This window comes from Phyllobates terribilis, unplaced genomic scaffold (assembly GCF_046119375.1).
Source record: "Phyllobates terribilis strain yellow unplaced genomic scaffold, ASM4611937v1 Scaffold_7__3_contigs__length_470593459, whole genome shotgun sequence".
NCBI lineage: Eukaryota > Metazoa > Chordata > Amphibia > Anura > Dendrobatidae > Phyllobates > Phyllobates terribilis.
In genome coordinates, this window is record NW_027362767.1 from 378,273,468 (window position 1) to 378,282,904 (window position 9,437).

Below are 9,437 nucleotides of genomic sequence, written 5' to 3' on the forward strand. Positions count from 1 at the left end.
CGTCTCCGCTGGTGCTGCTCCGTGTGAGGACCTTACGTCGCGTCCTGGTGACGTCAGCGTCGCTTTCTCTCCCTTCCAGGACCTTGCGCAGCGTCGGTGCGTAGGGCGGGGCTTCAAGTCTCGCGCGCTTTGGACGTCCACGCCCCTCTTCTTCCCGCGCGGCGTCCTGAGGATGGCGTCCGATGGCGGGAAAACGGCTGAAGATGGCGGGAAAACTGCTGAAGATGGCGGGAGACGGCTGGAAACGGTTCCGGATGGCGGGAAACTTCTCTTTAAGGGACGTGTACAGTCTTTTTCAGGCACGCAATACCCGTATGTGGCGGGTTGGTCACAATCTTGCCGACTACGCCAAAGCTGACTCGCCCCCTCGGCCGTGGGGCAATGCTGGGAGTAGTAGTGGCGACCCGGTCCCGTGGCTCAGGGTGGTCAGACCAGTGGCAGCCTTTTATATGTTTTAGGTAATGTCCGACCACGCCACCCGTGGATTGCGATCAGGGAGGACCGCCACTGCAAGGCAGACCGCTGAGGCTGGTGTTGGGGATGCAGCAGGGAATAGTACAACTCCCGATGGGAGGAGTGTAACCTCAGGGCAGTGTAATAGGATGTTTGGGGTGATGGTGCAGGCGCCGCAGTAATCACACAGAGTCCAATAATGCAGTCCAGGGTCTTTTACTGCTGAACTTATCACAGACCCACCAGGAGTACAGGGTAGGAATGGACATGGGTGTCTGAGGGCATTCGGGTGAGCTCCACTGGCCAGGGTGAGTGGGTAGGCCTACTGTTCTCTCTCTGCCCTTGCTGATTATCTCCCCCTTTAGTGGTATGATAGCCCACGTCCCTGAGCTTGCCGTGTACTACGCCTGTATGGCTTGCGACTCGGGCCTTAGGTACCTGTAGCTTCTCCGTGCTGTACCGGTCCCTCTGTGTGGCGGAGCCTCCAGGCTTCTTAGGCCAAGGGACCTGAAATCCCTTGCGGGTTGGTTATCTGCTGCAGGACCTGCAACCCTAACAGCCTCGGACCCCAGTGTCCGATTGTGTAGTCTCTCTCTGCCTGGACCGGCTCTCGTCGCCTCTGTCCCTGGCTTTCTGCTCCTCCTTTGCCTCCTGGACTCCTCAGCTGCGGCGGACCTGTCCCTCTCTTCTGGGAACCCTTCTGGATGCTTCAGAAGTGGGTCCTGGTCTCTCCAACCCTGCCCTCAGTGCCAGTTTTTATAGGGGCAGCCTGCTCCCCCTACTGGCCTGGGACAGGAGGTGCTGCATGCAAATGGTCCATGACCAGAGAACCTCCCTCCTGCTCTCAGACACAGCTTACAAGTTTGTGGCATCCAGGCCTGGGGTGACACACTTCCGTGATGCAAAATAAAACGCTAACACTCTAGAATATTACTTTGTCTTACGCTCGGCTCACATTCTTGCATATCTCTCTCTCTCTCTCTCTCTTTTCTCAAATCTTCAAGGTAAATACGAACCAAGTTTCTCGTTGTTGACCGAGTGGGAATAGCTCTGGCACCGACTTTGTAGTGCAGTTAGTCAGTATGGCTAAGTGGTCTAAGGTGCCAGACTCAAGAGTCATCTCTTCACCAAAAGGTGGGTGTTCTGGTCTCCAAATGGAGGCATGGGTTCAAATCCCACTTCTGACAGCTGCTTTTTGTGTCTTTACTTGTCTACTTCTGAGGTTAGTTATGTGTAAATTATGGTAACAACCTCTCAGCATGTGTATATTTTTTCAAAAAAATACATGCAAAGAGACTACAACAACCACGAAGGGACTCAAACCCTCAATCTTCTGATATGGAAGTCAAACACCTTACCCATTAGGCCACGCGGTCAACAGATTAGCACTTGTTGCTTACTAGTGTGCTTCTGTGGTCCAAAACAATATGCTCACCTTCTCGAATCTTTCTCTGTCTGTCGAGAATCACACTCTTGACACATTCTACTTTTTGATGTAGAAATTGTCCTGTCTTATTTTTGTATTACTCGACCCCAAGATCGGCATTCTTTGGTGGCCCCTGTGTCCTCTAGTATGACTTTTCCCTCATAGTTTGATGTTCTGTTCTCCAATTGAAGGTGTGGGTTCAAATCATACTTCTGACAGCTCTATTTAGAAGGCTTTTGGTTGCTTTACTTCTCTATAACTGATCTGTTAGTGTAAACTATCGTAACAACCTCTCAGCATGTGTATATATTTTTTAAAAGAACATGGAAAGAGACTGCAACGACCACAAAGGGACTCAAACCCTCAATCTTCCGAAGTCAGACGCCTTATCCATTAGGCCACGCAGTCGACATGTTAGAACGAGATTGTTCTTATGCTTCCGTGATGCAAAATAAAACGCTAATGCTCTAGAATATTACCTTGTCTTACGCTCGGCTCACATTCTTGCATCTCTCACTCTCTCTCACTCTCTCTCACTCACTCTCTCTCACTCTCTCTCACTCACTCTCTCTCTCTCTCACTCTCTCTCTCTCTCACTCACTCTCTCTCACTCTCTCTCTCTCACTCTCTCTCTCAAGACGCCCCCGGAGCCGTGGGGCACTCGGAACCGGGCTTCAGTGCAATGTTGGGGGTAGTGTAATAGAATGCTGGTGGTGATGGTGCAGGCGCAGCATAAAGCACACAGAGTCAGTGATGCAGTCCAGGGTCTTTTACTCACAGTTGTTATCCGAGTCACTTCTGCAGGGAATGACTGCCCGAGCCGAGCTGCGTCCACCAGGTGAGGAGCTCGGTCAACCCCCAGGCAATTCAGGAGTATGGCACAGGACCCGCTTCTGTTCGTTCTCTGGCCTCTCGTGCCCCACCAGTGACCACACTTCTGTCCAGCTGCCTCGGGCCTTCTCTTGGTGAAACCTGTCGCTGGTTTCCCTGACCCTATGTGGTGCCTTCCTAGTGGGTGTAGCAGGGGGTCGCACCAATAGATGATCACGACCTCCGGTCTTTGGCTGAGGGATGATTTACCTCCACCAACTCGGGAATCCGGTACCCTTATTCTGCCCGACCCTTCACCCGTTATCTCATGGGTCCCTTCTGCCTTCTTGTTTCTGGAGCCTTTCTACTCCTCTTTCTCTCCACCTTTCTTCCTTCTCCTTCTCCTCTTCTCCCTTCTGGCTCTGGCCTTCACCCTAGGCCTGCCTCGTGGAGCTGAGCTCAGGCTGAGCCACAGCTCCCTGTCAGCCCTCTCTGGTTGAACTCCTTCTCTCTCTCAACTCACTCCTCTCCTAAGATGGCCCCCACCTTTTATCTGCTTCACTGTGTCTGAGCTCAGGTGACCTGCAACCAATGAGCTCCTTCCTATGCTCCAGAAACTGTCCCCTTCTGCTCCTACATCACAGGGTTATCTCCCCCCTCCCCACTCCAGCCAGGGACATGGTCAGTTGTGCCTGCATATATATAAATGGGAGCACCGTCGAGCTGTCCCCCGGAAATGGGATGAGTGTGTGTATGCAGCTATCTGAGCCCTGGTCCATACTCCATCCTTACCTGGGAGTGGAATATCACACCTCTGGTTGAGGTGCAATACCCCTGTAGCAACCGAACCCTGGGGCGCTATATTCCCCCCTGGTAAACCACAGCACGTCCTCGGGCTGGAACAAAGCAAAAACATTTGATTTACAAGACATGCAAAACTTTTTCAAAACTTTTCACATTAGAAACCGGCCGGCATTATTCAACTTCCCTTTATGGGAAACACTTTCTCTTACTAGACATTATACTGCATTTTTAATATTACCCGAATTCTTTTGTCATATATCATATAAAACATTTCCAATACTATGTAACTCTTTTAGCAGCATATAAAACTTTTCATATAAAACATTTTAGTAAATTCTCTTCTTCACTGGCCACTGTGCAACTTGCGACCAGGTGTCCATTTTTTCAATAAGTGCAAAACTTCAGCAAACTTTCAAACATGTGGGACACTTTGTCCGGAGGTAGACGTTGCAGTTCTTTTATAAAACCAGTAGGGGGCGCTTTAAGAAGCGCAACTATTTACAGGGATTGGCCGCTCCCAGTCCTCGGCCGCTTGGGAAAGGGGAATGGCTGCTCTCAGTCCTCAGCCAGGTAAGAGTTCAATCAGGATCAATTCTGTATCACACAAACAGTTCCTTTTGCCCTGACGGGCAACTATGTACACAGGTACTCTGCCACTCACTAGTAGCGGTGTCCTCCAGACGCTCCTTCTTCCTCCGCATATTGATCTTCAGACCCGTCCGGGTCCTCTTGATACTCGGGTTCTGATTCAGGGAGCTGCTCCTCTTTTATTCGCTGGACATGAAGGGCATACCATCCCTTTAGGCCTCGGTGTCGGGTGTAGGACACCAAGTCTCCAGGGAACAGATCTCGTTCTGGGTGGCCTTCTGGCAGGTGACTCTCCACATCTCTCCGGGTAACGAACACGTCCGTGTCCATGGTCGGGTCCCGGATGAAACCCCATCCTTGCACCTGTTGGAATTTGACGACGGTCCCGATGATTCTGGAACCTCGCGCAGCCTGAGGGTCTCGCCGGATGTGCATCTTCTGCTCCGCGCTCTAGGCGTGTAGCCGCTCCTGCCTCTGTCGTCGTGCCCGCCTCTCCCGTTCAAACTGCGCCACCTGTCGGTCACAGAACTCTCGTCTGCGGGCTGCGGCCGCCCGCGTCTCCTGTGAGAACCCCATGAGGTCTTCTCCTGTCGGGTCCCACTCATACTGGGCCTCCTCGACCGGGAGCTGGGGGCCTTCAACAGGCTGTGGGTCAGGCGGGGATGGAAGCAGAGGAGCTCCGGTCTCCGCGGACGGGTCTCCCCTTTGCCGAGGATTAACCCACCCGGGCGGCCAGGTAAAGGGCTGTCCATCAGGACCCGTATGTTGGGCGTACAGGTCCGCACCCAGAGGTGGTGATTTTGGGACCGGGGTCGCACGCGGTCGGGGGGCGCCTGGAGTGGTCAGGCCTTGCGACCGGGCCTGGAGCGGGCCGCTTCCTTCTGCGCTCGGGGTCAGAGGGCACGACGGGGGGCGTGGTTCAGCGACGGTGCTCGTGGCTTGCGGCATAGGTGATTGTGGCGGGAGCGTGGAAGCTGCAGCGGCTCCCTGGACTTCTGGCCCCGCGACGGGATCCAGCGGTACGGCTACGGTGGTGTCAGGACCCGGGGCAGGGGCGTCCGCCTTACTTGCCTCTTCTGCAGCGTCGTCCTCGGCCTCCGGTCTCCTCTCTCCGTCCTCGGGGGCAGGCGCACTGTCGGGTGCTGGCAGTGTCTCTTGCTGCCGGGCCGCGACCCGCCGGGCCATCTCCTCTTTCCACCCGGCGACGACGTCCCTCTGCGCTCGGACCATTCTCCGGTCCAGCTCCTCCAGTGCAGTCCGCAGAAACTCAGGGTCTTCTGCGGGGAGATGAGCCATCAGCTCCGTGAGGCTGCAGGCCGCTTGCCAGGGTGCTGGAGTTGACACTCCTCTCCATCTCCGGGTGTGGTCTGGTGAAACTGATCCAAACCACACCCTGCCCCGCAGTTTTCTTCTCTTTCCGCCCCTGTTGGGGGAGGTCCTGGGGCAATCTGCTGACAATCACTCTCAGGGGCAGCCCCCCCACCTGGATGGACATCTCTACAGCCGCACTCATGGCTGTTGGGGGTGGGCTCTTTCTTTGGCGCTATTCTGGGACCTGGCCCACGATGGGAGGTGGCTTCCTGTTGTCTTTTGGCTCGCACATTATGGCGTCCGTTCTACTGGGGCGGACGCCATTTTTAATACAGTGAAACAGTCTCTTTTCAGGCACGCAATACCCATTTGTGGCGGGTTGGTCACAATCCTGCCGACTACGCCAAAGCGGACGCGTGGGGCACTCGAAACCGGGCTTCAGTGCAATGTTGGGGGTAATAGTGGCAACCCGATCCTGTGGCTCAGGGTGGTCAGACCAAATGCTGTGGCAGTGTATTTGTAGGTTTTGAATGTCCGACTACGCCACCCGTGGATTGCGGTCAGGAAGGACCGCCGCTGCAAGGCAGACCACTGAGGCTGATGTAGATGTGTAGCACAGGGATAGGATAACTCCCCACGGGAAGAGTGTAGCCTCAGGGCAGTGTAATAGAATGCTGGGGGTGATGGTGCAGGCGCAACATAAAGCACACAGAGTCAGTGATGCAGTCCAGGGTCTTTTACTCACAGTTGTTATCCGAGTCACTTCTGCAGGGAATGACTGCCCGAGCCGAGCTGTGTCCACCAGGTGAGGAGCTCGGTCAACCCACAGGCAATTCAGGAGTATGGCACAGGACCCGCTTCTGTTCGTTCTCTGGCCTCTCGTGCCCCACCAGTGACCACACTTCTGTCCAGCAGCCTCGGGCCTTCTCTTGGTGAAACCTGTCGCTGGTTTCCCTGACCCTATGTGGTGCCTTCCTAGTGGGTGTAGCAGGGGGTCGCACCAATAGATGATCATGACCTCCGGTCTTTGGCTGAGGGATGATTTACCTCCACCAACTTGGGAATCCGGTACCCTTATTCTGCCCGACCCTTCACCCGTTATCTCGTGGGTTCTTAGGGTCCCTTCTGCCTTCTTGTTTCTGGAGCCTTTCTTCTCCTATTTCTCTCCACCTTTCTTCCTTCTCCTTCTCCTCTTCTCCCTTCTGGCTCCGGCATTCACCCTAGGCCTGCCTCGTGGAGCTGAGCTCAGGCTGAACCACAGCACCCTGTCAGCCCTCTCTGGCTGAACTCCTTCTCTCTCTCAACTCACTCCTCTCCTAAGATGGCCCCCACCTTATATCACTGTGTCTGAGCTCAGGTGACCTGCAACCAATGAGCTCCTTCCTATGCTCCAGAAACCGTCCCCTTCTGCTCCTACATCACAGGGTTCTCTCCCCCCTCCCCACTCCAGCCAGGGACATGGTCAGTTGTGCCTGCATATTTATAAATGGGAGCACCGTCGAGCTGTCCCCCGGAAATGGGGTGAGTGTGTATATGCAGCTATCTGAGCCCTGGTCCATACTCCATCCTTACCTGGGAGTGGAATATCACACCTCTGGTTGAACCCTCTGTAGCAACCGAACCCTCGGGGCGCTACATCTCTCTCTCTCTTTTCTCAAATCTTCAAGGTAAATACGAACCAAGTTTCTTGTGGTTGACCGAGTGGCAATAGCTCTGGCACTGACTTTGCAGTGCAGTTAGTCAGGATGGCTGAGTGGTCTAAGGTGCCAGACTCAAGAGTCATTTCTTCACCAAAAGGTGGGTGTTCTGGTCTCCAAGTGGAGGTGTGGGTTCAAATCCCATTTCTGACAGCTGCTACTTGTATCTTTACTTATATATTTCTGAGGTTAGTTATTTGTAAATTGTGGTAACAACCTTTCAACATGTATATATTTATTCAAAAAATACGTGCAAAGAGACTGCAACAACCACGAAGGGACTCAAACCCTCAATCTTCTGATTCAAAGTCAAACGCCTTATCCATTAGGCCACGCGGTCGACAGATTAGCACTTGTTGTTTACTAGTGTGCTTCCGTGGTCCAAAATAATATGCTCACCTTCTCGAATCTTTCTCTCTCTGTCGAGAATCACACTCTTGACACATCCTACTTTTTGATGTAGAAATTGTCCTGTCTTATTTTTGTATTACTCGACCCCAAGATCGGCATTCTTTGGTGGTTCCTGTGTCCTCCAGTATGACTTTTCCCTCATAGTTTGATGTTCTGTTCTCCAATTGGAGGTGTGGGTTCAAATCATACTTCTCACCAGGGCCAGCGTCAGCACCCGGGCAAGTGCCGGGGCCCTGAGCAGGCAGAGGGGCCCACTGGCGGTCGCGCACCCCGCCGGGCTATGGGTGGAGGAGAGCGGTGTCAGCGCCGGCCCTTCTCCGCCGCTTGCTCAGGGCCCCGGCAGCCGGATACTTACCTCTCCCCGTGCCTCCGCAGATCCGCTGTCTTCCTGCTCTGCGCTCCCTGTGACGTCTCAGGTCAGAGGGCGCAGGTGAGGAGCAGTGAGGTGAGTATTTGATTTTTTCTTTTTTTAACGTATGGAGGCATGGGGCATAATATGGGGGGGTGACAACCTGCATGGGGCATAATATGGGGGGGTGACATCCTGCATGGGGCATTATAAAGGGGGGCTGACATCCTGCATGGGGCCTTGTAAAGAGAGGGGGTGACATCCTGCATGGGGGATTAAAAAGAGAAGGGGGGTGACATCCTGCATGGGGCATTATAAAGAGAGGGGGGTGACATCCTGCATGGGACATGATAAAGAGAGGGGGGTGACATCCTGCATGGGGCATTATAGAGAGAGGGGGTGACATCCTGCATGGGGTATTATAGAGAGAGGGGGTGACAGCCTGCATGGGGCCTTTTAAAGAGGGGGGTACATCCTGCATGGGGCATTATAAAGAGAGGGGGGTGACATCCTGCATGGGGCATTATAAAGAGAGGGGGTGACATCCAGCATGGGGCATTATAAAGAGAGGGTGGTAACATCCTGCATGGGGCATTATAAAGAAAGGGGGGTGACATCCTGCATGGGGCATTATAGAGAGAGGGGGTGACAGCCTGCATGGGGCCTTATAAAGAGGGGGGTACATCCTGCATGGAGCATTATAAAGAGAGGGGGGGGTGACATCCAGCATGGGGCATTATAAAGAGGGTGGGTGACATCCTGCATGGAGCATTATAAAGAGAGGGGGTGACATCCAGCATGGGGCATTATAAAGAGAGGGTGGTGACATCCTGCATGGGGCATTATAAAGAGAGGGGGGTGACATCCTGCATGGGGCATTATAGAGAGAGGGGGTGACAGCCTGCATGGGGCCTTATAAAGAGGGGGGGTACATCCTGCATGGGGCATTATAAAGAGAGGGGGTGACATCCTGCATGGGGCATTATAAAGAGAGGGGGGTGACAGCCTGCATGGGGCCTTATAAAGAGGGGGGTACATCCTGCATGGAGCATTATAAAGAGAGGGGGGGTGACATCCTGCATGGGGCATTATAAAGAGGGTGGGTGACATCCTGCATGGGGCATTATAAAGAGAGGGGGTGACATCCAGCATGGGGCATTATAAAGAGAGGGTGGTGACATCCTGCATGGGGCATTATAAAGAGAGGGGGGTGACATCCTGCATGGGGCATTATAGAGAGAGGGGGTGACAGCCTGCATGGGGCCTTATAAAGAGGGGGGGTACATCCTGCATGGGGCATTATAAAGAGAGAGGGTGACATCCTGCATGGGGCATTATAAAGAGAGGGGGGTGACATCCTGCATGGGGCATTATATAGAGAGGGGGGTGGCATCCTGCATGGGGCATTATAAAGAGAGTGAGGTGACATCCTGCATGGGGCATTATAAAGAGGGGCGGTGACATCCTGCATGGGGCCTTATAAAGAGTTAGGGTACATCCTGCATGGGGCATTATAAAGAGGAGGGGTGACAGCCTGCATGGGGCATTATAAGGGGGGAACAGCCTGCATGGGGCATTATAAGGGGGG

The 9,437-nt window shown here is 53.7% G+C and overlaps 3 non-coding genes across 3 annotated transcripts; 2 read left to right on the top strand and 1 right to left on the bottom strand.

The window, feature by feature from the left end:
• The first annotated feature begins 1,529 nt into the window (after positions 1 to 1,529).
• On the top strand, positions 1,530 to 1,640 carry TRNAL-CAA (transfer RNA leucine (anticodon CAA)). Its single transcript has 2 exons — positions 1,530 to 1,567; positions 1,595 to 1,640. It is a non-coding gene; the product is annotated as a tRNA-Leu (tRNA).
• A 5,491-nt stretch (positions 1,641 to 7,131) lies between these two features.
• Positions 7,132 to 7,242, top strand: TRNAL-CAA (transfer RNA leucine (anticodon CAA)). The gene is made up of 2 exons: positions 7,132 to 7,169; positions 7,197 to 7,242. It is a non-coding gene; the product is annotated as a tRNA-Leu (tRNA).
• A 114-nt stretch (positions 7,243 to 7,356) lies between these two features.
• TRNAQ-UUG (transfer RNA glutamine (anticodon UUG)) lies at positions 7,357 to 7,429 on the bottom strand. Its single transcript has one exon. It is a non-coding gene; the product is annotated as a tRNA-Gln (tRNA).
• Positions 7,430 to 9,437: the final 2,008 nt, after the last annotated feature.